The sequence below is a fragment of the Oreochromis niloticus genome, linkage group LG5 (genome assembly GCF_001858045.2).
Source record: "Oreochromis niloticus isolate F11D_XX linkage group LG5, O_niloticus_UMD_NMBU, whole genome shotgun sequence".
In the NCBI taxonomy this organism is placed as follows: domain Eukaryota; kingdom Metazoa; phylum Chordata; class Actinopteri; order Cichliformes; family Cichlidae; genus Oreochromis; species Oreochromis niloticus.
This window is the reverse complement of record NC_031970.2, coordinates 21,085,548-21,112,065: the sequence shown is the minus strand read 5'-3', so window position 1 is coordinate 21,112,065 and position 26,518 is coordinate 21,085,548. Positions and strand designations below refer to the sequence as shown.

Below are 26,518 nucleotides of genomic sequence, written 5' to 3'. Positions count from 1 at the left end.
TTCATACGGTTAATTATTAGAGTTGCCAACCATCCTGTAAAAAACAGAATCGTCTCGTATTCAGAGAAAATATTACGCGTTTCGAATTGAGGTGAAAAGGAACACAGTTTGTCCCGTAATTCAGCTACAATGAAAAAGACACAAAGCTGGAGTTATTCTGTGTCTTTGCTGCACAGCTGCCTCTTCATAATAATAATAATGGATTGCATTTATATAGCACTTTTCGGGACCCCTCAAAGCACTTTACAATACCACTATTCATTCACTCTCACATTCATACACCGGTGAATAGGGATGGGTATTGATAAGATTTTAATGATTCCGATTCCATTTTCGATTCTGTTTAACGATTCGATTCTTCATCGATTCTCTTATCGATTCTTGTTTTTAAAAAGGAGAACACTAAGGTCGATTAGCTTAGAACTTTGTTTTATATCTTCTCTTTGAACAAGATAGAAATTTAGGAGTAACATGGCCTTACAAACCCAACAGTGAGATCTTAAGAGATCCACAGCCTAAGGCTCTTCAATGGGGTGTCACAGAGTCCCCGTGGAAAATTGTAAACGTAAAATAATAAAATAAATATTCTTCTGTAGCAATAACAAAGTATAACATAAATTATTCTGTAGCAATTACACAAGAATATCCAGTAATGTCCCTGCCTACAATTAAACACATTCACTTACCATCTGCTGTGGCAAATGGCTGCAAGGTTTTGACCACAAACTAGTCACTGCTCGGTGACATTCAGGCCTGAAAAGAGACGCTACCGGTAGACTGCAGCGACAACTGCCAGCGAGCGCCAGCCAGACTCTGTCTGTCTGTCTCATCATGGTCACCTAAATGCACAATGGCAGGTTTTGTAATAAAGCAGATCGCGCTAACATAATATGCACTGTTAGTTGATTATTTACCTGCCGCATTAATGGGAGATGACGTGCAAACGTTACCGCTGCTGCTGCTGGGTTGAGATTCACGAGTCCGGAGCGGAATTAAAGACATTCATTTAAGTTCATCGCGTGTTTTGTGAGCAAATGCTTTTGCATATTCGTAGTGTTTCCTCCCTTAATGAAATATCTACTTTGCAAGTATTGCAAGTTGCCCTGTTGTCATCCGTTCTCGTAAAGTATAAACAAACTTTTAAGCGTTTGAGCCGCTTAGGCGCCGTGTTTCCTGCCAGGTACGCTCCGACGCTCCGCAACGTGGTGACGTCATTCGGGGCGACTGGAATCGATAAGGGAATCGTTTGCAAAAATGGCAAACGATTCCAAGGAATTGAAACAGTGGGAACCTGTTCTCAACAAGAACCGGTTTTCGATACCCATCCCTACCGGTGAAGGCAAGCTACAGTTGTAGCCACAGCTGCCCTGGGGCAGACAGACATAGGCGAGGCTGCCATATCGCGCCATCGGCCCTCTGGCCAACACCAGTAGGCAGTAGGTGAAGTGTCTTGCCCAAGGACACAACGACCTGTCCAAGCCGGGGCTCAAACCGGCAACCTTCCGATTACAAGACGAACACCCAAGTCTTGAGCCACGATCGCCCCGTGGCTCAAGACTTGGGTGTCTTGAGCCATCTCTCATTCATCTCTCATTCTATCCCCTCTCTCTCCTGTTTCTACTTCAATCATGAAACTGATCAATGATCAGCTGATCGGCTTTTCTCTCTTGTTTGTTTATCGCCCACTTTGCGCCAGAAAGAGGAAACCAGCGGATGTCACGCTAAACAACAGCAGCACGTTTAAGCTTGATCAGCTGTTGTTAGAATTTGTTTAATATTAATTTCTAGTATCAGCTGATGTTTGCTGGAGCCACAGCTGTAAAGCTGCTGGTCATGATGTCGGTTTGGCTATGTTAGGGTTCAATGTTGAGAGAGGAATCCATAAATAACCACAGATCCAGGCGTGTGCAATTTAGACGGCATTTTAATGAACACATGTGTGAGTTCAACAACCCAATCAGTATTGAACTGCTTTACCATATTCAGACAACGGTTTTATAGGGTTAAGATAGTACAGCCCCCCTTTTCTGTTGCTAGGCAGATTTAATACAGCATACGTCAACTCAAAACCACAATGACTTTTAACATAGAACATCATCTTCGCGTCGACGGCAGATGCTTCCTGTCTCCATCCTGCCCAGGCTTATCTTCCTGGAACATCAGGTGCACTTCCTGTAACAGACTACCACGTACGCCTCGACTTTGCAGTTATAAACTCTTACCTACTAAATGAGTCTATCAAATATGTGTGTGCGTGCACGTGCGGGGGCGCGTGCGTGCTGTGTACTGCGTACGTGTCGTGACCTCTCCTGCACCCTAGCTCACCTCACACCTCTGTCATAGCCAGACCTAAGGCCTGAGCTTATACACAGCTGAACTATGAGTGACTTTTGGCCTAAATGTCACACTCAAATGATGATACTCAAACCATGAAGGAAACTTACTTAAACTGAACATAAATGAACCTTAAAACTTACTTAAAAGGATATAAGTGCTGAATGATACAAACTTAACTCTTAGCTCTAAAGGATATGAGGATATAAGGATATAACTCCAGGCATATGTCATGTAAGCAGGTGTGTTGCAATTCCTTTCAGAGCTCCTGTTCTCCTCACCTTGTATTGGCTGATCATAACGCCTGCCAAGAGTTTCTGACCTTCACTTGACCAGGAGCCACAGCTCTTTAATAAGCTCAAATGCAATCATGTATAAAAGATTAAAATCATTTTCATAACACAGGTTTTCCTTCTCAGATCTGCCAATATGTTTGCTCCTCCTAATATAGTAATCAACGATACATGCATAATAACACCCTGCTCTTAACTTGCAGTTAAACTCTGGTTTCAGTTTCACTTCTGCAAAAGCATGCAACTTCAAAAGCCTATAACTTCCTGTCAGCCTGCAACTCAGTCTCTCACCCACTGAAGACTTCAGTATAAGAATATAAAAACACCCAAAAGCCCCAAAACTATAGACCCAACTCAACAATCTGAAGTGAAAATAAAATAATAAATCAAAATGACAAAACATAATACTTCCTCCTCCACAGTTATCTGGTGAGAGGAAAACATGAAGATGAAACCAGGAGATGTCCTTACTGAATCATCAGAGCTGAACAGGTGATGGAGAAACAGGTTTACCTTTTAGGTGACATGAATGAGTTGAAGGGAAGTTATGAACTGTTTCTGAGAGACAAATAACACCAGGATCCTTTTCTAAGTAGCGGACAGCTGGTAACTGTGCAGGGGCGGGTCTAGCAAAGTGTTGCCAGGGGGCCAGGTAGGGCATTAACAGAGAAAGGGGGGCACAAGGAAATACTTTTCCTTCTTATTCTCATTTAAAATGTCTAGCTTTTAAAAAAAATAATTATCTGAGTCTTACAACAAACAATTGATAGATTGATACATATATACCATCAGAACAGTGTACATCACTGTCACAACAGTGTTTATTTTCATTCAAAGGCTTTATGATTTTTCCTATAATGGTGGGCCGGTCTCTAGTCAAAATGCCCGGGACGATTTTTTGTCCCAGTCCAGCTCTATATGCAGCTCATCTGCAGTCTGGTGTTACCTACATCTTCCTATTCAGAAGGCAGAATTTCCGAGTTCTGAGTACAATCGAAAGCACCACGACTGCAGTTTTTGTGTTGGATGTAAAAAGCAGGCTAGAATCATGCGGCGGTCAACGACGGTCCAGGCGTGGGATTTCTCTCGTGGAAATGTGCACATTATTTTTTCCTTTCTATTGGTAGGTGGCACAGTGCACTTGTGGCAAGTAAGCAAGCTAGAAGACTGGCAATCTTGCTGGGTATCCAGTTACAGAAGCAACACATTAACAAGAGAATTCTGAGTAAAACCAAAGTTACTTTCCCTAGTAACTAGTTACTTTGAAAGTAACGAGTAACTTGAAGTAACTGAGTTACTTTTGATAGAAGTAACTAGTAATGTAACTAAGTTACTAATTTAAAGTAACTTACCCAACACTGTTTGTATGGCAGGGTCTATAGTCACATATTGACAGGTGAACATGACTTCACATTACATTTACTGTTGTTATCGGTTGTTTTAAACCTTCACTGAATGCAACGGATTTCAGCCTAAATGGGTATTTTCAAAATGAATCATATCTTTGTTTGCTTTTGATGCCGGATTACTTTTGTCTCACTTTAGTGTAAAGGCCATTAAATGCCAAGCATGTTGTGAAAAAGATTCTGAATTTTTCAGCTCAAAACTTGCCATATAATAAATAGACACTTTACGTTTTGCATTTTTGCTATAAATTTACTGATAGGTTTGTAGCTTGAACCTATTCGCTGGAACGTTGAAGGCAAAGTAATTACACAACAAGCAAGACCCGAGTAGGCAACATTCTTTATGTTTCACGTGCACGGGAGAGAACTGGAAAGGCGCCGTTCCTTCGCTTGACCCCAGTTGCTCTCGTCCGCTCCCCCGTAACACTGCTCTTTTATTGTGGTTACATGAATATGCATAGGTTCATTAACATATGACATCTTATATAGGTATACATGTGAACAAAGAATACCTTGTGTGTGTGTGTGTGTGTGTGTGTGTGTGTGTGTGTGTGTGTATCTGTGTGTGGGGGTCAAACTGTGACCCCAGGAAGACTCCCCAGAGCCGTCCATCTAAACAAAAGGCACTTAGCCTAAAACAGTTTATCCTACCATAAAACAATAAGACAAGGTACGACCTCTCGAATGCTCCTAAAATGTGGGTGTGAAAGTCAGAGAGCTCTGGAATGCACACAAAGCTTGCAGACTATTAAGGATCAAACCTCTACCAATCTACACCTAATTATAAAACTCTAAGAATATATAAATAGATATTTCTAAGCATAAATGACAATCACAATACAAATCTAACATTTACCCCCAAAAAATGTACTGTGAAAAAAATGAAGAATTAAAGTTGACATCTCTCCATGATGAGCAGGTCATGAGCAGGTTACCCAACAGCAATAACTAATAAACATAAAAGGCACTCTATTAGCCAACACTGGGGCAGAGTTTATCCAAATATATGTTGAGGGGTTCGAAAATTGTGTCAAAGCAGATCTATGTGAAGTGTGTCTTACTGATCAGTTTGTGTGATTAACTTCAGATCCTGTGGTTTTCCTGAAATCGAGTTTTGACAATATTATGTAATATAGGTGACAATCAAAGTCATCAGAAAGACTGCTGTAGTTCGTGCTGTACATTCAAATTTCATCATGGCTGAACTTCAGCTGTTAGTCATCCTTCTATGTAAGTAATTTTTTATTGGGCTTTTTTATTTTTTGCAAAATGATGCAGGAAAATGTTCTGTACTCCTAATGTTGGACCTCACGTCAGCCTTTGACACCGTTGACCATTACATTTTGCTTGAAAGGCTGAAATACTGGGTTGGTGTATCTGGGTCTGCCTTAGAGTGGTTCTCCTCGTATCTCTATGAATGATACTTTTCTGTGGCGGTCTCTAAGTACAGGTCATCTTCCACGTCCCTGTCCTATGGTGTGCCACAAGGTTCTGTGCTGGGGCCCTTATTGTTTTTAATATATCTACTTCCTCTCCATCATATTTTGAGCCCCTTTGAGGACATTTGCTACCACTGCTATGCAGATGACATCCAGTTATATATTTCTTTTAAACCTGAAGATGTTTCTAGGCTGCAGATTCTAAACGAGTGCTTAGAATCCATCAAAGGTTGGATGGCTGGCAACTTCCTCCAACTTAATGAAGAAAAGACTGAAGTCCTTGTATGTGCTCCACACAGACATGTACCTAACATAATGAATGCTCTTGGCCCTTCCTTCATCTTTTGTGAAACCGTCTATCAGGAACCTAGGAGTAACCTTTGATTCTGCTCTTACTCTGGATGTTCACATCAAATCTCTGGTTTGGTCCTGCTTCTATCATTTAAGAAACATTTCTTAATTGAGCCCTATAGTATCTCATACTGAACTGGAGATTGTTATTCATGCATTCATTTCATCGCGATTGGACTACTGTAATTCACTGTTTACATGTCTAAACAAAAACTCCCTGGAGCGTCTGCAGATTGTCCAAAATGCTGCAGCAAGGCTTCTGACAAAAACATCTAAGTACTCTCATGTAACACCATTGCTTATACAGCTACACTGGCTCCCTTCTTGCTATGCCAAACTTGTTTTTAACTAAAGTCTCATTATCATTACATATTTTTCTCTTTCTAAATGTCCTCAACAGATCATTTTCATTAATTTAAAGCACAAGGTCATGCCACTAGGTTTAAAGAATTTTTTTGTCACCGCTATATCAGATATTTACTTTGACAATTTTTGCACTTTCTTTTTTGTTTGAATCTTCTTTGCAGTAACTCAGCTTCGCTCATAATGAACATTTTTGACGTGTGCAACTATTTACTATTTTTACTAACACTTGTGCAACGACATTTCAGCCTATACAGTATCTGAATAACTGGACGTTACAAACCAAAAAAAGTTTGTATGAAGTGTTTTACACTTTAAAAAAATGCATAATTGACTAATGACCAAAACTTTCTAGTCCCTCTACTGATGGTGTTTACAGTGCATTAAATGTCACACACTGGGCTAAAAGAAAAAATATTTTGAATTTGAATGTTTAATGTTTAGTGCAAAACCATCCAGCCTGCACTACTGAGAGGGGAGCTGGAGTTCCTCCCGCGCTGACCTCTAGCTCGAGCTGGGTGGGCCCAACTCGAGTTGCTCCACGTCTCTTCTCCAGGAAGCCAGAACGGGAGCCGGCCCCTGCCGGATGGGTGCGGCAGCAGGCTGCGTCCCGGCTGGTCGCATCGTGGGTGCCGGTGGACGGGTGGCGGAACTGTTCAGATCTCCTCCACCCCAGCGCCGTCGGGGAGCACTGGTGGGAGTGGCGGTGGTGTCGAGCAGGACTGGATCAGTGCCACCAGATTCTTCAACGGTCAATGGTAACTTTTTTGTCCTCAATGGGAAATTGATTTCCAGTATGTCCATACAGAGATATAAAAATAAAAAAATAAAAAATAAATAAACACAACACATACACACAAAAAATAAGCCCAGAGAAAACAACCTAAATTTTATAATCAAAAAAAAGTGCAGTGTGCAATGGCAAGAACACTTATGATTTAGTTTTATTAACCATGATAATAGCAGTAATAATAATAAAAATAATAATAATAATAAACTTTATTTATAAAGCACACTAAAAAACCAAGGGTATACCACAGTGCTTGACAAAATAAGATAGGAAAAAGGAGATGGGAGGGAAAGGGGAAAGAGAAAGGACCTGGCACGTATCAATTCCAAAACTTTGGAATACGCTGCCTTTAAATATTAGACGGGCATCTTCCTTTCCTGTTTTTAAAACGCTTTTGAAAACACACCTTTTTTCGATAGCGTTCAGACTGGCGTGAGTTGATTTTTGTATATGTGTTGCGTTTATATTGATAGTTTTTGTGTTTTATTATGTTTTATGTAAGTGTCAGTGGTTTACACTTTGTTTTTGTACAGCACTTTGGGCAAACCTTTTGTTTTTAAATGTGCTATATAAATAAATTGGATTTGGATTTGGATTTGGAATTATAAAACCATGACAATCATAATACATAAAAGTAGTTAACAAAGCATAACGGATAAAAATTTATCAGCACATATCAAGTATTAGCTAGGTGGAAAAACAAGATTAAAGTCTTTAACAATGATTTAAACAATGGCATAGAGTCAGACATAATCAGAAGGGGAGCTAGCAAAGGGCATCAGAGCAACACACAATTGGTCACGGGGGATTTTACTATCGAACACTACGATCTCCCTTTTATGTTTATTCAGGACAAGAGAATTACTCTTGAACCAATCTTTAACCTTACGCATGCATTCGGGGCGATCGTGGCTCAAGAGTTGGCAGTTCGTCTTGTAATCGGAAGGTTGCCTGTTCGAGCCCCGGCTCCAACAGTCTCGGTCGTTGTGTCCTTGGGCAAGACACTTCACCCGTTGCCTACTGGTGGTGGTCAGAGGGCCCGGTGGCGCCGGTGTCCGGCAGCCTCGCCTCTGTCAGTGGGCAGCTGTGGCTACAATGTAGCTTGCCATCACCAGTGTGTGAATGGGTGAATGACTGAATGTAGTGTAAAGCCCTTTGGGGTCCATAGGGACTAAGTAAAGTGCTAAACAAATACAGGCCATTTACCAATTACCATTCACGAAGATAAAAAGTTAAAAAGTAACTAGATAATTAATTACTTTTGAAAATAAGTAATCAGTAAAGTAATGGGATTACTTTTTTGGGGAAGTATTCAGTAATTAGTTACTGATTACTTTTTTCAAGTAACTTGACCAACACTGCTTATGAAGCCCTGCGGTTTCTGACTTACATAACTCCACTCCCAGAACTGAGTGTTGATTGTAATATCAGTTATTTGTGTTCCCCTTTGAAGAAGGGAAATTACTGAATTAATCTATAAAGCTTTGTTTTATCCATCAGGTCTGACTATCAGTACACCATCTAACACTGGCTGTTCATGCTGTACATGCCTAACATCAGCGACATCAGCATCAGGTGATAAAATTATTTAATTGAGTTACACTGATACTCTGTGGCTTGATATCCATCTGACAAGGAATGTTAAGTATGGTCTCCTCCTTTGGTGCTAAGACACATTTATTTTAACATTTTAATAAACCAATGTAGAAGATTTTATGGTATTACATATAATTGCTTACACTTAAAAAAAAAGTCCTTATTCTCTTTGGCTCCATGTTAAATTATGACAGCTGGCCCTGCAACAGACTGGCGACCTGTCCAGAGTGTTACCTGCCTCCCGCCCTATGGTAGCTGGGATAGGCTTCCTACATGTTAATTGATTTGTACACAAATACATTTCCTTTTGCTCTAGAAAAAGAATCACCAATGACCAGCATGAAATCAGCATCTCACATCACCTCAGGTAGAGCATGCAATATCAATCCTCAATGTCATCACACATCTCACGGCAAAGCATGTCCACCATGTGGATGTCACGCTTTGCCTCTTCTGGCGTGAAGTGGACACGCATGCTTAAGTTACCAGAACTTGCATCATCAGCAGAAGGGGATAATTTATGTAAAACCAACATGAAAACTACCATAAGTAAATCTTTAAAGAAACCTTATTCACTTACATTTACATGTAAATATACATGTCAGCCATCTAGTTTAATCTAACCTGGCATAGCAGAAGCCTGGAATGTACTCCATACCTTCCTTGGTCAGTAGCAGCATCTTGGCTTTAAATAAATTATCACCCTCTGGTGGTACTCCAACTTAAGCATGCACGTTGATTTCACGCCATGGAGGAGCAAAACGTCACATGCTGTGATATCAATTTGCATTTAATTTTTTTATGTTTTTTATACATCTATCTAGTAAAATCAAGTCCCAGCATTCCCCGTGCTCTCATTCCTACCCCTTTTGGGGGGGGGGGGGTAGCCACCATGTTCAACACCTGATTTCATTGCGATCAAACACTGCAGCATTATTCATTCTCTAGTTTCGAACTCCAGCTGTTTGAGCTACCTGTGAAGTGTGCCTTCTCTGTGTGTCCTCATATACCGTCCTCCTACGTTTAATAAGTACTTTATCCAAGAGTTTTCAAATTTTATGGGCAGAATTGGTCTTAAGTTCAACAGTCTTTTAATCCTTGGTGATTTTAATATTCATGTCTGCTGTGAGTCTAAACCTCTGGTCGAGGACTTTCTAAATGTTATTGTCTCTTTTAACCTGACACAGATGCTTCCCGGTCCTACTTATGAAGAAAGACACATATTGGACCTGGTACTATCCCAGGGGTTGGATCTGTGCATCACAGAAATATCTGACTTGTGCCTCTCTGATCATTTTCCTGTGCTGTTTGCTTTAACTTTGTGCTGCTCTGTGGATAAGCTGCGCACTCCAGTGTGAAAAAGACGAGCGCTTAATGCTTTAATAGCGCCTAAATTTTTCCGTATTAATGTAATAATGAACTCCAGCTGTGAAAGCGTTGAGGACCCTTCTGACATCCTTCATTCAGCCTGCATTGATATCTTGGACTCTATCGCTCCACTCAGGACAGTGCACGCTAAGCCATTATCAGAGCCATGGTTAAATGAACATATGCGCGTCCTTAAATGCAATTACAGACACGCTGAGAAGAGATGGAAAAAGGATAGGTTGTATGTTTCTTTACAGATTCTTAGGACCTGTCTCTCTTCTTACCAAGAGGGTGTAAAACCTGCAAAGACTCAGTTTGTCTCAAACCTAGTGTCAACAAATAGTCACAAGCCTCATGTACTTTTTAATGTGTTTATTTTTAGTCCCCATGATAATGTTGGAGCTGTACCTTCACCAAGTATGTGTGATGACTTTTTGGCATTTTTCACTGACAAAGTTTCAGCTATTAGGTCTCATGTCTTATCGTCCAGTGCCTCAGACCCCAGTGTTCCTCCTATGTGCTCAGCTGTCTTAGAGCAGTTTGAGTCTGTCTCCTTGAATGAATTGTCTGTGGTAGTTCATCAGCTAAGATCATCATACTGCCCATAGGATTGTGTTCCTCCAAGTCTCTTTTAATACTGTTGGGCCTTTTATACAGAGATTATACCAACACTTCTGTCAATAGAAAATTGTACTTAGTAGTCAGTATAATCTTTTAATAATATAAGTTTGCATATGATAGAATACTGCATGATGATCTCTTTATAACTAAGACTGTTTTTAATTCACTGTGACCCGTTATCATGCAGGGAAGGAGCAGTACCTGCTAGATAAGAGCTTAACAAGCAGTTTCACTTTGTACCAGGTAGAGGAGCCTCTCCTGGCACACGCACACACGCGCATACACACACACACACATATCCGCACATGCTCACGCATCAACATTCCACTGAACAAACGTATTCACTGTTGTATTACTCTTCTTGTGTATAAATAAAGACCAGGGCAGTGGCAGAGCGCGAGTTCCAGAGCCCTCACTCCAGGTGCAGGTGCTCTGTGGCTGCCCTTGCATGCAAGTAAAACTGTGTGTTTCTCCTCTCTGATTCTCAACTGAAGAAGTGTCTTAGAGTACATCTCTTGACAACTTCCCTTGCTACAGGCTGTGTCCCATCATGTTTTAAACAAGCTAAAGTTCAGTCTCTTCTTAAAAAACACAAAATGGACCCAACTGTTCTGGCTAATTACAGGCCAATTTCGAAGCTTCCCTTTCTTTCAAAAGTTCTGGAGAAAGTGGTCTATTTACAGTTGCAGGCCCACCTTGATCTTAATGAGATGAAAAGTTTTAATCTGGTTTTAAACTACTACATAGCACTGAGACGGCACTTTTAAGGGTTTTTAATGATATTCTTTTAACTCAACAAGAGGGCAGCCCTGCTTCCCTCTTGTTGTACCTGACAGCAGCCTTTGACATGGTCGACCATGATATCTTGTTATCACAGTTGGAATCATATGCTGGCCTAAAAGGGTCTGCTCTTCAGTGGTTTTGGTCCTACTTATCCGGAAGGACTTTTTATGTCAACATGGGCCCTCACAGCTCTAAAATAGCCTCTCTTATTTATGGTGTACCTCAAGGCTCTATTTTGGGTCCTGCCTTGTTTGCACTGTTGCCACTGGGGTCTCTTTTCTTACGGTACAACCTTTCATTTCACTGTATTGCAGATGACTTGCAAATCTATCTGCCTTTAAAAGCAGGGACAGTCTCACTTTAGCTATTATTATGCTGCCTTGATGACATTAAACATTGCATGTCTTTAATTTTTAAAAATTAAATAAAACAAAACAAAACAGAGGTTGTCATTTTGGTAACTTTGTTAATAAACACACTGACAGTGCTGTGGCCCCATTATCCTCCTATTGTAAGTCAAATGTTAAAAACCTTGTTGTGTACCTTGATGGTTCCTTTAAACTGTGAGGGCAGGTGAGCGCAGTAGTCCAATCCAGCTTTTTTCATTTAAGACAGCTAGCCATGGTAAAGCTATACCTTCCAGCTAATGTCTTTGAACGTGTTATTCATCTGTTCCTTACTTGCAGACTGGGCTACTGCAGTTCTTTGTAGTTTGGTTTGGACCAGGCCTCTTTTCATCGTCTTCAATTGGTCCAAAATGCAGCTGCTCGTCTGGCACTGGCAGAAGGAGCATATTACCCCAGTTTTGGCCTCTACACTGGCTTCCTGTTCGTTACAGGATCCAATTTTAAAATCTTACTTTTTGTTTTTAAATCACTTAACGGCCGAGCCCCTTCTTACCGTCTGAGCTCCTATTTATTTATGCTCCAGAAAGAACCATGAGGTCCAGATCGAAACTAACCTTAACTATTCCACAGACTAAACTAAAGTCTCGTGGTGACAGAGCCTTCTCTGTGGCTGGTCCCAGACTCTGGAACAGTCTTCCTATTAATATTAGAGCTGCACAAACACTTGAACTTTTTAAATCTTTACTAAACTCTCACTTTTATGGTCTGGCTTTTAACACATATTGACCTAAACATTTTGGTTTTAACAGCCTTAGTTGTTGTTTTATTGACTTATTTTATTGACTTATTTTTGTTTTTCTATATTTTACTGCATCATTGTTTTGCTTTTTTTTTTTTTTTTTTTTTTTTTACATTGTTAAGCAGTTTGTGCAGCATGTACTGTTTGGAAATGTGCTATATAAATACATTTGACCTTGACCTTATACCTCCCATACCTCCCATGTACTCTACCACTGCACTCAAATAAAAGCTAAGAGATGGAACTTTAACATTTTATTTCAAAGTAAATGTGCTAAATGTCCAGCAGTCCAAATACATGGGGTGTTTGATGCAAAGTATTTGCTTTGTTTTTACCATGTAGCATTCTGTTGTCAACATGTCATGATATTTAAAGTTGACCAACCAAAACTGTCATGTTATTTTAAGAAAGTTTTGAAGAAAATGTTAAAAACCTGTTTTGTTTTCCATTTTTGTTTTGTTTTTTTGCACTTCCTCTCCCGTTATCTGCAGGTAATCTGACCTCCACCAACTCAATTTCCAAGGACACCACTTCTAATGATGAATTAGGAGGTAGAGTAAAGGACTGCAGATTCTTTAGTAAAACACGCCTTAAACTGCTTTGCAAATATCTGATCAGTCGGTCACACTGCAGACATGCATTTTAGGCATGTCGACAGTCAATTTGACCTGCTGAAATCAGGTCATATTGCATATTTTATAAATAGAAAAATGGATGAATAGATTATTACGTTTATCATGATTTTATTCATCCAAAAACACCATGAAAACCTTCATTAAACAAATGCAAAGCAGTTAATGTTCTTTAATATTGCCTCTCGCACCACCATCAAAGTTTTTTTTTCTTTGTCCCCTTAACTGTTAACTTAATGTGTGAAATAAATTCCTCTTTTAAAGCTCAAAACATGATATTGATGATTGGGGCAGTCATAACAGTGGATGTCGTCCTGCTGTTGTTGCCTCTTGTCCTTCATCAAAGTAAAACTGGTAAGACTAAACATCCCACCTTATAATTTCAGATTTAATTTCAAGATAATTTAGTTTTGAGTTGACATTATTGTCTGGTTTTAAAGCCGACATTGATAAAGCTGGTTGTTGTTTTTATTGTGGCATTTTCCAGAGAAATGTGGTTTCAAGAGGTAAGAAATTTAATATTGTGTGTCTACCTACACTTTTTTTTTTCTATGTAGCTCATTTCATATAAATAAAACTAGTAATTGCGTCATCTCCTTTATACAGACTTGATCTCTTTTGGGTTGACTTCAGTTATAATGTTTGAAATAATATCTAGAAAACTATGCAACACAATCACGACATATGATGAGTGCAACATGGAGCCAAAATAGCTGTGCTTATTAAACATTTACTTTACATTCAGAAATTTGAAATAAAGAAATATTTATTTTTTGAAATTTTACTAACATATATGATGGTATTGAGTGATAAAGCAGTGATACAATGGAAGAATTAGGACGTTTCTGCAAACACTTTCCATTTTTAGCCACATGATGAAGAAACTGTTGAAGAGAGTAACTAAAAAAATGAAACATTTTTTACAAAATTTGTCTCTTTTTCCATTTAGACAAAAAGGCAAGATCACAGGTAAATCAAACCATATGCTGGTAATGCACATTCACTGCACTCTTAATGCAATATTTACATCCTCATTAAACACACTGCATTGTTCTTTGTCTTCTGTTTAAGATGAGTGGAAATCTGTGGTAAGTGTCAAAAATAGAGGACTACTGTTTTCAAAACATTTTACTTTATGCAGTGATTATTCTGTCTCTGTCCCTTCCACCTAACATGTTTTTGAAATAATTCACAGGCTGAATATAACGACACCTTCAGTATCATCACCTACAAGTGCAACACTGGTGAGCTGCCTTTTCAGTTTCTGAACACAGGCTGTTGGTCACTCTGGTTTTCTACAGAAACTTAAATGTAACATACTATTGCAGGCATAAATCTTTTACATGTGATTTTTTGACATGTCAAATTTAAAATCATAATTATGTAAAAGCAGTTAATTTGTACCTGTCTGTTTCTTTTCTGTAGAGCAATGGCTGCACTTCCGTCCCTGTCCAGCTGTACAGCCCTGATAAATAAATTGTGCAACTTTCAAGAGTCCTTATATTACCTGAACTATACTGAATTGCTAGAAACTGAGATTGTTTCAGGATAAAAAAAGAGATGTGCAGGCTATCACATGTTATACTTCTTTCAATAAAACAAACATAGACATAGACTCATGATCATTTAGTGTTTGATTCTTAGACTAGAGGCTATCTTGCTGTGTGCCAAAAAAATAAAGTAATGAGAGACTTTGAGGGAGATGCAAAGACCCTTTACGCATTCAATGCATGCCTTTATTTGTGATATGTGCATATGAGACACAAACCATACCAATGTTGGAGTACAAAGAAAGGAAGTAGTACAAAGAAGATCTTCAATTAGAAAGTGACCAGCAAGGTGGAAGCAACATGGACATGGATTGAGAGTTGTGCTCCTGCCACTCTGTTTGAATATTCACTCCCCACCAACAGAAGAGCTATCCAGCAGGGTGGAAATCCAAGGTTAAGATATAGTCGGTTTCCTAGTCTTTTAAGTAAATACCTCTCCCTGTCTAAAATGATAAAAATAAATAATTGTGTAGCCTGCTCTCAGTGCTAGCATAGAGGTTCTTTCATGGTCACTTGTAGAGCTAGTTTTTAACACTTTAAGCTGTTTTCTTTCTGCCTCTGAAACCATTATAACGCTGTCTTATTACTATGTTGTGATTAAAAAGTTATGCCATGGCCAACTAGATCTCCTTAAATCCAAATAGCGTTAATGCTAAACACATATTCTACAGTGTCATGTTTCTCTTGCTTCATTGTGATTTTACTTCCTGCTTTTGATCCATTTCCATCGCTGTCATAACCTCACCTGTCTGCGGTCCACCTTGTTTGTGTGTGTGTGCGTGTAGTCTTCCATCTTGTCAGATTCATTCATTTCAACCATTAAAGGTTTGCTTTTTGTTTATTTTGCCTACCTTAGTGTTGTGCATTTTGGTCTACTCTCCATCAGTCTGTGACAAAAATACACAAGCCACACAAATGCAATAAAACACAGCACCTTTTATGTTGTGCTGTGGGTCATGCACATTCATGGTTCCCATACAATGTATCATTCTAACTTTGGTAGTTTTGGAAATTCTTACATTCTCCTTCTTCTCACTGAGCCGAGTGGTAAATCAGGACTTAGGCACAGACTCTCTTAAACGATACAGTGAGTTTATTTACAGTGGCTTGCAAAAGTATTCGGCCCCCTTGAACTTTTCCACATTTTGTCACATTACAGCAACAAACATGAATCAATTTCATTGGAATTCCAGGTGAAAGACCAATACAAAGTGGTGTACACGTGAGAAGTGGAACGAAAATCATACATGATTCCAAAATTTTTTTTACAAATAAATAACTGCAAAGTGGGGTGTGCGTAATTATTCAGCCCCCTTTGGTCTGAGTGCAGTCAGTTGCCCATAGACATTGCCTGATGAGTGCTAATGACTAAATAGAGTGCACCTGTGTGTAATCTAATGTCAGTACAAATACAGCTGCTCTGTGACGGCCTCAGAGGTTGTCTAAGAGAATATTGGGAGCAACAACATGATGAAGTCCAAAGAACACACCAGACAGGTCAGGGATAAAGTTATTGAGAAATTTAAAGCAGGCTTAGGCTACAAAAAGATTTCCCAAGCCTTGAACATCCCACGGAGCACTGTTCAAGCCATCATTCAGAAATGGAAGGAGTATGGCACAACTGTAAACCTACCAAGACAAGGCCGTCCACCTAAACTCACAGGCCGAACGAGGAGAGCGCTGATCAGAAATGCAGCCAAGAGGCCCATGGTGACTCTGGACGAGCTGCAGAGATCTACAGCTCAGGTGGGGGAATCTGTCCTTAGGACAACTATTAGTCGTGCACTGCACAAAGTTGGCCTTTATGGAAGAGTGGCAAGAAGAAAGCCATTGTTAAAAGAAAACCATAAGAAGTCCCGTTTGCAGTTTGCTACAAGCCATGTGGGGGACACAGCAAACATGTGGAAGAAGGTGCTCTGGTCAGATGAGACCAAAATGGAACCTTTTGGCCAAAATGCAAAACGCTATGTGTGGTGGAAAACTAACACTCCACATCACTCTGAACACACCATCCCCACTGTCAAATATGGTGGTGGCAGCATCATGCTCTGGGGGTGCTTCTCTTCAGCAGGGACGGGGAAGCTGGTCAGAGTTGATGGGAAGATGGATGGAGCCAAATACAGGGCGATCTTGGAAGAAAACCTCTTGGAGTCTGCAAAAGACTTGAGACTGGGATGGAGGTTCACCTTCCAGCAGGACAACGACCCTAAACATAAAGCCAGGGCAACAATGCAATGGTTTAAAACAAAACATATCCATGTGTTAGAATGGCCCAGTCAAAGTCCAGATCTAAATCCAATCGAGAATCTGTGGCAAGATCTGAAAACTGCTGTTCACAAACGCTGTCCATCTAATCTGACTGAGCTGGAGCTGTTTTGCAAAGAAGAATGGGCAAGGATTTCAGTCTCTAGATGTGCAAAGCTGGTAGAGACATACCCTAAAAGACTGGCAGCTGTAATTGCAGCAAAAGGTGGTTCTACAAAGTATTGACTCAGGGGGCTGAATAATTACGCACACACCACTTTTCAGTTATTTATTTGTAAAAAATGTTTGGAATCATGTATGATTTTCGTTCCACTTCTCACGTGTACACCACTTTGTATTGGTCTTTCACGTGGAATTCCAATAAAATTGATTCATGTTTCGGCTGTGATGTGACAAAATGTGGAAAAGTTCAAGGGGGCTGAATACTTTTGCAAGCCACTGTAAAAGTGAATAATGCAACAATTGTTCAACACAAAATCCACTGTAGTGAATCTCCTCAGTAGTTTCTCCACATATACTTTCTCTTAGTCACAGTTTGCTCACCACTCCCATGGCAGGATTTCTTCACCAGTATATGCAAACAGAAGACACAGAGAAGTTTTCCATGCAGGTAATGGAGCAAAGCAACAAGCATTTACACTGTCTGTTAGTAGTTCAACATTCCTACAAAGACTGAAACTTTATAAGAGTGTCTGAGTTAACTACCATTAAAGTTGAACACCTACTTTGGCCAGCCTCTTCAATATCACATTGCAGTTTTTGTCAACCACACATGACAAATGAGCACAGTTTCGAAATTAAGTGTCTCACAAATGTTTAAGAAATATGTTTGAGGTAGGATCAAAAAATAGATACATGAAGCAGCTTCTGTGGTGTAGAATTATGCCTCTATTTCTGAGGCAAACACACCGCAGCTATCTGCTACTCCTTCTATTTAAATCATTACAGTCTGCATACTCCTAAACTAACTTTTAAGTGTTAGAGCTTTATAGCTTGTAAAGCTCTAAACTTGTCAAGTACACCTTGGTTGAGACCAAGGTTGAATCATGTAAAATTGTACTGTTGTCCTCTGTGATACACATGTTAGAATCAGCAAAGTATGTTACCTGAACTCCTGACACGAGTTTTAAAATTAAAACTAAAACAAAACAGGCTAAGATGTGAACTGTGAGGTAATCATTTTCCATACAATTGTCTATGATGACAATATGTGTTAGCACCACAGGTGACAAGTTTTGCACATTAATTGCATAGCAACAGAGAAACAAACAATTGAGTTTGTGCGCCCACTAATATGGGAAACCAGCAATAAGAGTAAATGTATGAGTGGGAACTGAAGCTAGAGCAGCAGACATGATATATAATTACACTCATCTGGTCATCTTTTTTTAACTTAACCTTTCGTCCTTTGTAGCTCTGTGGCCTTTGTGTGTGATTATTGACGGCTCCTGTGGTTTTCCTGTGAACCAGTTCTGAAAAATGACAAATGAACTTCTCTGTAGTCAGACACCTGAGTATTTTGTTTTGGACAGTTGCAGTTTTCAGCTTCATCATGGCTGAATGCCTGTTATTTGTCATCCTGAGCTCTAATTTGAACCTCTGTTGATTTTGCTATTTCTAATGGCAAACAAATAAATACAGATTCACATTTAAAAAACACATATAGGCCATACATTTTTCATGGCTGTTGATTTTCTATTTTGTGTTGTTACAGCGAGTGTTGTTTCTCTGTGTCTTTGTTAATGTATTGAGAAACTGCTGTGTGGAGTACAGAACTAATTTCCTCAGTGTGAAACACTTCATCTTGACTTGTACCTTTACATATGACAAAACTTAAAATAGGGCTTCACTGACTCTATTTTTTTATAAACCCACATTTTTTTCTGGAATATGTTCTTGATGGGTGCACCAAGTGCCCTTTTCTTGAGGCAAATTTTTATGTATGTATGTATGTGTGTGTGTGTGTGTGTGTGGGGGGGGGGGGGGGGGAGTCCTGCCTGTGCCCCTCAACAACAATATTTAACTATTAACCACAGTTTTGCTAAATGAAAGGATCTCGCTTGCATTAGTCACATGACTACCATTAACCAATGATCGCCCTTAAAAGCAGAGCGCGCTGGTTACGAGCCGGGAACGAGCTCGCAAAGAGCACGCGCATTTTTTGCCGTCTGACTCTGAGCGGTGCGGAGCTGTAGGAGAAACAAAAATTAATTAAGACATGCAGACTGATGCAACAAAAAACAGTAAGTAGGTGTACAGCGCACACTGTAGTTTATAGCACGAAGGAGTATTAGATTATTATGTACACGGTGGTAAAGTGTCTCGTGACAACTGACGAACTGAAACAAATGAGCTCGCTGTGCAACAGCGCGACCAAACATTACCTTCCCTTTATTAACTGCACAAGTAGTGGTGGTCATTAGCTAGTAGTGGTGGTCATTTGTGTTCTCATTTGTGAGCCATTTCTGGCTCACAAATGAGAACAGTGGCCCTAGGGAACTGGACAGTAGCGGTTTTAGATACGGGCGACACGGGGGCGGCATCACGGGCACCGGCAAAAAAAAAAAAAAAAATTGCTCGTACTCATGCTGCCCCGACATCATGCCAGTGCATATTGGGAATGGCATAGGCACCGATCGGTTTTCTATTTGCTGGGAGTAAGGGCGCCCTCCGTTTGCGAGGTGCGCCTGCTACTTGCGGCACAGGGAGGAGAGGGCGGGGCGGCGGGGGATTCTCTGGCTGGCTGGAACAGCATCTAATAACCAACTCGCAAAATAAAAACAAACCAACAAACACGGCCAGGGCGCCAAACAAGCTAGGACCGCCACTGGAACTGGGTCAGAGAGGGTGTCACAGTGAGAGAGAGAGAGAAGTGTAACGGATCCTGTAACAGACGGAGAGGGAGGTATTGTATGGATAAGGAGCAATCAACTGAGGCCATGTCCAAACTAATATGTTTTCGTTTGAAAATGCATCTTTTTCTCTCCGTTTTGGCCTTCAGTCCACACTGAGACGGCGTTTTTGGTCAAGGAAAACTGAGCTTTTGGAAAATGCTCTACAAAGTGGATAAATTCGAAACTCAGTTTTCCCGTCGCAGTGTGGACTGCGAAAATGGAGGCCTTACAGGGCTCGCAAAATCCCTGGTAGCCCTTCGGGCAGGCACTCTTTAGTTTTTGGTAGCCCAAAATAAATTTAAGTAGCCCGAATAGAAAAGATTATTTTTATTGTATAATATTGTAAAGGAAACAAAACATCAATCAAAAAATTGTTAAAACACAAATTACAACAACTGTATTAACATTACAATCAACTCAAATATCTGGTTCTAATTAAACAGAAATTTCTGTGAACTTGTTAGAACTGTGTAGAACATGAATTAGTTTGTGTCAGATCCTGAATGAAATTTCCACTGAAGTCTCGGATGAGAAAATGCCACTCGACGTTGAGGGCATAGCATCTCCATCCATCCATCCATCCATCCATCCATCCTCATCCGCTTTATCCGAGGTCGGGTCGCGGGGGCAGCAGCCTAAGCAGAGAAGCCCAGACCTCCCTCTCCCCAGCCACCTCCTCCAGCTCATCCGGGGGAACACCAAGGCGTTCCCAGGCCAGCCGAGAGATATAATCTCTCCAGCGCGTCCTGGGTCTGCCCCGGGGCCTCCTCCCGGTGGGACATGCCCGGAACACCTCACTCAGGAGGCGCCCAGGGGGCATCCTTGTCAGATGCCCGAACCACCTCAACTGGCTCCTTTCGATGTGGAGGAGCAGCGGCTCTACTCTGAGCCCCTCCCGGATGGCCGAACTTCTCACCCTATCTCTAAGGGAGAGGCCAGCCACCCTTCGGAGGAAGCTCATTTCTGCCGCTTGTATCCGCGATCTTGTTCTTTCGGTCACTACCCACAGCTCGTGGCCATAGGTGAGGGTCGGGACGTAGATCGACCGGTAAATTGAGAGCTTCGCTTTTACACTCAGCTCCCTCTTCACCACGACGGACCGGTGCAGCGTCCGCATCACTGCAGCCGCAACACCAATCCGTCTGTCGATCTCCGGCTCCCTTCTCCCATCACTCGCGAACAAGACCCCGAGATACTTAAACTCCTCCACTTGGGGCAGGAACTCATCCCCAACCCGGAGTGGGCACTCCACCCTTTTCCGGCTGAGAACCATGGCCTCAGATTTGGAGGTGCTGATCCTCATTCCCGCTGCTTCACACTCGGCTGCGAACCGTTCCAGTGCGAGCTGGAGGCCCCCACCCGATGAAGCCATCAGAACCACATCATCCGCAAAAAGCAGATATGAGATTCTGAGGCCACCGAAGTGAAAGCCCTCCGCCACTTGGCTGCGCCTAGAAATCCTGTCCATAAAAATCATAGCATAGCATCTCCTTCATCAGCTTTCTCTTCCTGTGCATTGCCCTCCATTTCACTGCTCTTTGTTCTTGTCGGGGTTTTATGATCCAGGTGTCTTCAACTTTTTCCAGAAAACATCCAGAAACGAATCGACTTGTCAGGGCAAAAAGATTCAACTGTTTCCCCATTAATGGAGAGTTGCATGCAGTCATTCAGTGTTTCAGGGTGTAGAGAGGTACGATGTGTTGTCTTCACTTGGTTCATGCAAGAAAATCCTCTCTCACAGATGGCTGTTGATGGACTAAGTGTCAGCATTAATTTCACCAGCAACAAGATATGAGAGAGGTGTTCTGGATTCTCAGAGAGGAGATCTCTGTACAAGCAATCTACTTTGCGACCACGGCGTTCTGCAAGCCACACTTTTAGATCCATCCATTCTTGTGGAATTTTCTCTTTCTCTTCTGCATCTAGCAAACAGTCAAAACGTGTGACAAGATAATCCACCTCTTCATCCCCATAATTTGCTAGTTCTTCTCTGGGGTAGGGAAGAGTGGAAGGGTCAAAAACCTTGAAACAAGAGAGAGGCTTTTCATGGAGATTTTTAAATCTGTTGTCCATGTACTTGACAGTGTTGTCAATAATCTTCTGGATCTCTGCACCAAAGGTGTCTTTGTCTGTTCCCTCACCTCTTCTAGCAGGTCGCTGACTTTTTGTTAGCCGAGTTCCACAGTAGCAAATGCTACCATCCTGGTTCGCGGTGAACTTTGTGTCCAAGGTTTTCTGATATTCTCCTGGTTTTGTTTTTAGGCTGAGTAAGCGTGATGATGTGCTCTCAACTAACTGATTTGTTCGTGTGATGTTTAGGTTATCATGCTGAAAATCAGTACAGCACTTGGATAAGATGGTACTGTAGTCCAACATGAAATGAAGGAAGCGAACAAATTTCTCAGTCTTCATCTCCTGCACCACCCCCTTAGCCTTGCCTTTGACATCACTTCCTTCTGCCGTGTTCTCCATATGAACAACAGTGGGAGTGTAATTTTTTTCCACAGCCTTTAGACATCTCAGCCGGCTTGGAAGCCACCGTGTGCTCTTCAAGCCACTGAAATGTGCCATCTTCTCATTTAGCAGTTCACTTATTTCTGTCAGCTCTCTTCGCTTCTTTGGGGAATAGTAGTACATCTTAAAGATGGTTTTCAGTGTATCTTCAAATTTCACCAGGTACTCACAGCCTTTCACGCTATCCAGCACGGCTAGCTCTAGTTTGTGTGCCACACAGTGGATTGTTATGATGTGGGGTATCCTCTGTTTCAGTCTCCCAGCTACTCCTTTTTTCTCACCCATCATCACTGCAGCACCATCAAAATTTGCACACACTACTTTCTTTTTCCATGTGTCTTCTCTGATACCCATGGTGTTCACTGCTTCATCAATAGCCTCTAAAATACCTGCAGCATTTGCACTCTTGACTGGCTGACATTTGATCATGTATGTAGATATGTCACCATTATCCCTCACATACCTGACGTGAACCAACTGCTGTTCTATTATACCAGTGTCTGTACTGCCATCTGCAAGAATGGATAAGAACCTGCTTTCTTGAATTTCGTTTTCAATCTGGTCTCTTGAAGTTTGTGTTATTGCTCCAATAAACTCTCTTCAAGCATGGTCATTGAGGTAAGTGGAACCAAGATCTAGGCCATTTGCTTTCTGAAGTTTGCAAAGACTGCTAAATTTTGCCAGTGGTAGTTCACTCTTTGCAACATAGTACGCAGTTCTAAACAGCTTGTTCAGGACTTCTTGTTGTGCTTGGTTTATTTTTAGTATGGTTTTCGCAATTGGTGTTTGTTCTGGGACAGATGCTGCAGACTGAGCACCAATGCATTTCTTGTGATGCAGAGATTTCTCATGAGTTCTGATGGGGTCTTTCCTAAAATTACTGGTCCCAGTAACAAAGGCGCTTGTCGACTCAGAAATCGAGGGAAACTCACGACACACCCGGCAGAACATCATGTTATTTACCTTGTCATATTCCAGCCACAGAAATTCTTTTGTCCATGAAACCAAAAAACTGCGCTTTCTTTTTGCCTCGTAGTCTGATTTGTCGTAACTTTTCCGCTTTGTGGTAGGCCTTTCTTTGCCTGTCCCTTCTTCATCCTGACCTGTCTTTTTTGGCTCAGCAGAACTAAAATACCTGCGTAAATCCATCTGTCTTTACACATGCCAGCGATTTTTTTTTTTTTTTAATTATCTGCGCAATCAACCTCTAGCATGTTTAAGCTTGCTGCGGGAGATTTCACTTGCCACGTTTGAAGAGTAAGCTAGTAAGTGATGTTGTGTCCTATCTGACTATACCATATTGCACCACTAGAGGGTGGTGTCGTGAAATAAGAGGAATGTGCAGTCGGGAAATTGAGTTAGCTGTCTTAACTATATTCTAACTGATAACTCGATGTGCCTCCCTGTTACCTCTACGATGTAAAGTTATGTGCTGCATTCATTAAAGAGCACTGTTCTTTGATGAGGACTTGTTTATTACCTGTCGCTGCTACAAATGATAACAGGATTGCCGAGGAATTGGTGCGCAATTAATCGTCACTCACCAATCAGTACTGCCACTCTCTATACACAGTTCGCGTGATCACAAAGTGAAACTGAAGGTAAAAAACAAGCGCAAATTCAAACGCGATTTCAATATGGCACATATTGACAGAGGCTCATCGATGCCAATGACATAATTACTAGAGATGACACGATACCACTTTTTTATGTCCGATACCGATATCATAAATTTGGATATCTGCCGATACCGATATGAATCCGATATAGTGTGTTTTTTAATCAATAAAACTGTTTTTTTAATATCTTGCTGCTTTTTGTATAAGTTCATACTCAAGTTAAAAAAAAACAAAACACTAAAGCTATTCTGTTATACCTGTATGCAAAAAATACACTGCACCCAAAATATTTCATAGTTCAGCAATACTGATAAATCTAATAAACTTAAACCTACTCCATCCTTCCTATTCTGGTATTTTAAAGAGTACTTAGCAGAAATATTAAGCAACCTAACTAATAGGGTTCTAAAACTCCCAGCAAAAAAAAAAAAAAAATAGGGAACCACCCCCCACCCTCCACCTCGTGATGCTTAATCGACGTAATCAACTTTAATTTGATGCAGTGTGAAAAAAAAAATGCACAGAAATCAATTATTTTTCAAGAATAATTAAATAGATTCAACATCTAGTAATGGACTTCTATACATCTTACATCAGATTAAAACTTTGGGTGTAAGATTCGGATAATTATTTATTAAAAGCTAGACATTTTAAATGAGAATAAGAAAGAAAAGTATGTCTTTGTGCCCCCTTTTCCCTGTTCATGCCCTATCGGCCCCCCTGGCTAAACTTTGCTAGATCCGCCCCTGCACAGTTACCAGCCGTCAGCTACGTAGAAAAGGATCCTGGTGTAGAAAGTAATATTAAATAAATTCTAACAACAGCTTATCAAGGTTAAACGTGCTGCTGTTGTTCAGCCGCTGGTTTCCTCTTTCTGGCGCGAAGTGGGCCAAAAACAAAGAAGAGAGACGGACTTGCGACAGAAAAGCCGATCAGCTGATCATTGATCAGTTTCATGATTGAAGTAGCAGCAGCAGAGGGAGGGAGAGAGAAGAGGCACTCGCTCCATATATCGGTTGTTAAGCTTAACGCAGGAATGCTTTACAAACATTCAGAGATGAACTTACACACTTGCTTTACTTCTCTCTGGGATAACTTCCTCGGAGATGAAATGCCGGATTGCTAGGGAGGCTACAAATACTCACAGCCGCTCTATCACGTGACGCACACTGCTCCGACCTGCTACAGTTATGAGCCGAGTTACGCCGTGTCGCAAGTTCTTTGAGGTGCTTTTTTGATATTTAATGGATCGGATTACATTTTTTATTTCCCTCCGATATCCGATCCAGTAATTTACGTCAGTATCGGACCGATACCGATACGTAATATCGGATCGGTCCATCTCTAATAATTACTCAGCTACATTTGCGAAAGAAAGCAAAGGCATTGACATATATTTTTACTTCCTATGATAGCCCGACGGGCAGGGCTGAGATAGATTTTGGTGGCCGGCTGGAAATATCGCTAGCCCCGGGACGTCGGGCTAGCGATTTTGCGAGCCCTGCTTTAGAAAACGATGATGCATTTTAGTCATATCATGCAGTTATGTGACCAATTGAACTAAGATGGTGGACGGCATTCTAAAGCAGTTGTTTTGTTTTCTCTCAATTTTGACAGCCCTATTAAAGATTAATATCAGTTTGTACATGCTCCAGATAAAACTCGGTGCTTTTCCTTGGCATTTTGCTGCAACATTTCAAAGAGCCGGAAAGTAAATAAACGGCAGATGGAAATGACGCAGGTTGATTCGTCTTACGTTTCACGCATGCGCAGTACTGGAATGTAAGCGTTTTCAGTGTGGATGAAAACGATAGCGTAGATGCGGAGCGTTTTTAAACGAAAATGCAGTTTTCAAATTTATCCAGATTAGCGTAGACGTAGCCTGAGAGTCTCTTGCTGGTGAGTTTGTTCTCCTTACTTTGCAGGTGCAGGTTTTGAAGGCTCTCAGGAGAGGAGGTCCGTGGAAATTTCCAGTGTATTTGAGGTGTAGTGCCAGGCCAAAGGGCAGGCAAGCAGGTGAGGAAACCAAACAGATGTGAAGGAGAGTCCAAACCACGGAGACAGTTTCCTCTAAACATAGGGGAGAACAGGGTTACACCAGGAAATGAACAGAAACGTTTTTTACTTAGAAGCTGATTAGTTACCGCCATGGAGAGCATAACAAACTGGCGAGGAGAAGCAGGTTGCACAGGTTTAATTAGCTCTTCCTGTCTGCAGATGAGGCCCAGGTGAGACAAATGAAGCTCCAACCCAAAGGAATGAACAGGAGACCAGCAGCCGCAGGTGGAGAAACCCCAGACACTCCCCTGGACCTTGACACCCCACATTACATCAAGTCTAGAAAAGGAGCTTTTGGACAGAAAGACATCAACTGAGTGATAAGTATTTTGGTTTTCCATTATATTTGTAATTGTCAGTGACATTTATATTAATCAGGCTGAACTTTAATCATACTTTAGATCAGGGGTGTCAAACTCAATTACACAGGGAGCCAAAACTCAAGGCACACTTTAAGTTGTGGGCCAAACAAAATAAACATTTACTGAACACACTA

At 41.0% G+C, this 26,518-nt stretch overlaps 1 long non-coding RNA gene across 1 annotated transcript; it reads right to left on the bottom strand.

The window, feature by feature from the left end:
- Positions 1-6,812: 6,812 nt before the first annotated feature.
- Positions 6,813-26,184, bottom strand: LOC106097956 (uncharacterized). Its single transcript, XR_001224023.3, has 3 exons — positions 26,109-26,184; positions 25,883-26,034; positions 6,813-6,948 (listed from the first exon to the last, which is right to left on the bottom strand). It is a non-coding gene; the product is annotated as an uncharacterized LOC106097956 (long non-coding RNA).
- Positions 26,185-26,518: the final 334 nt, after the last annotated feature.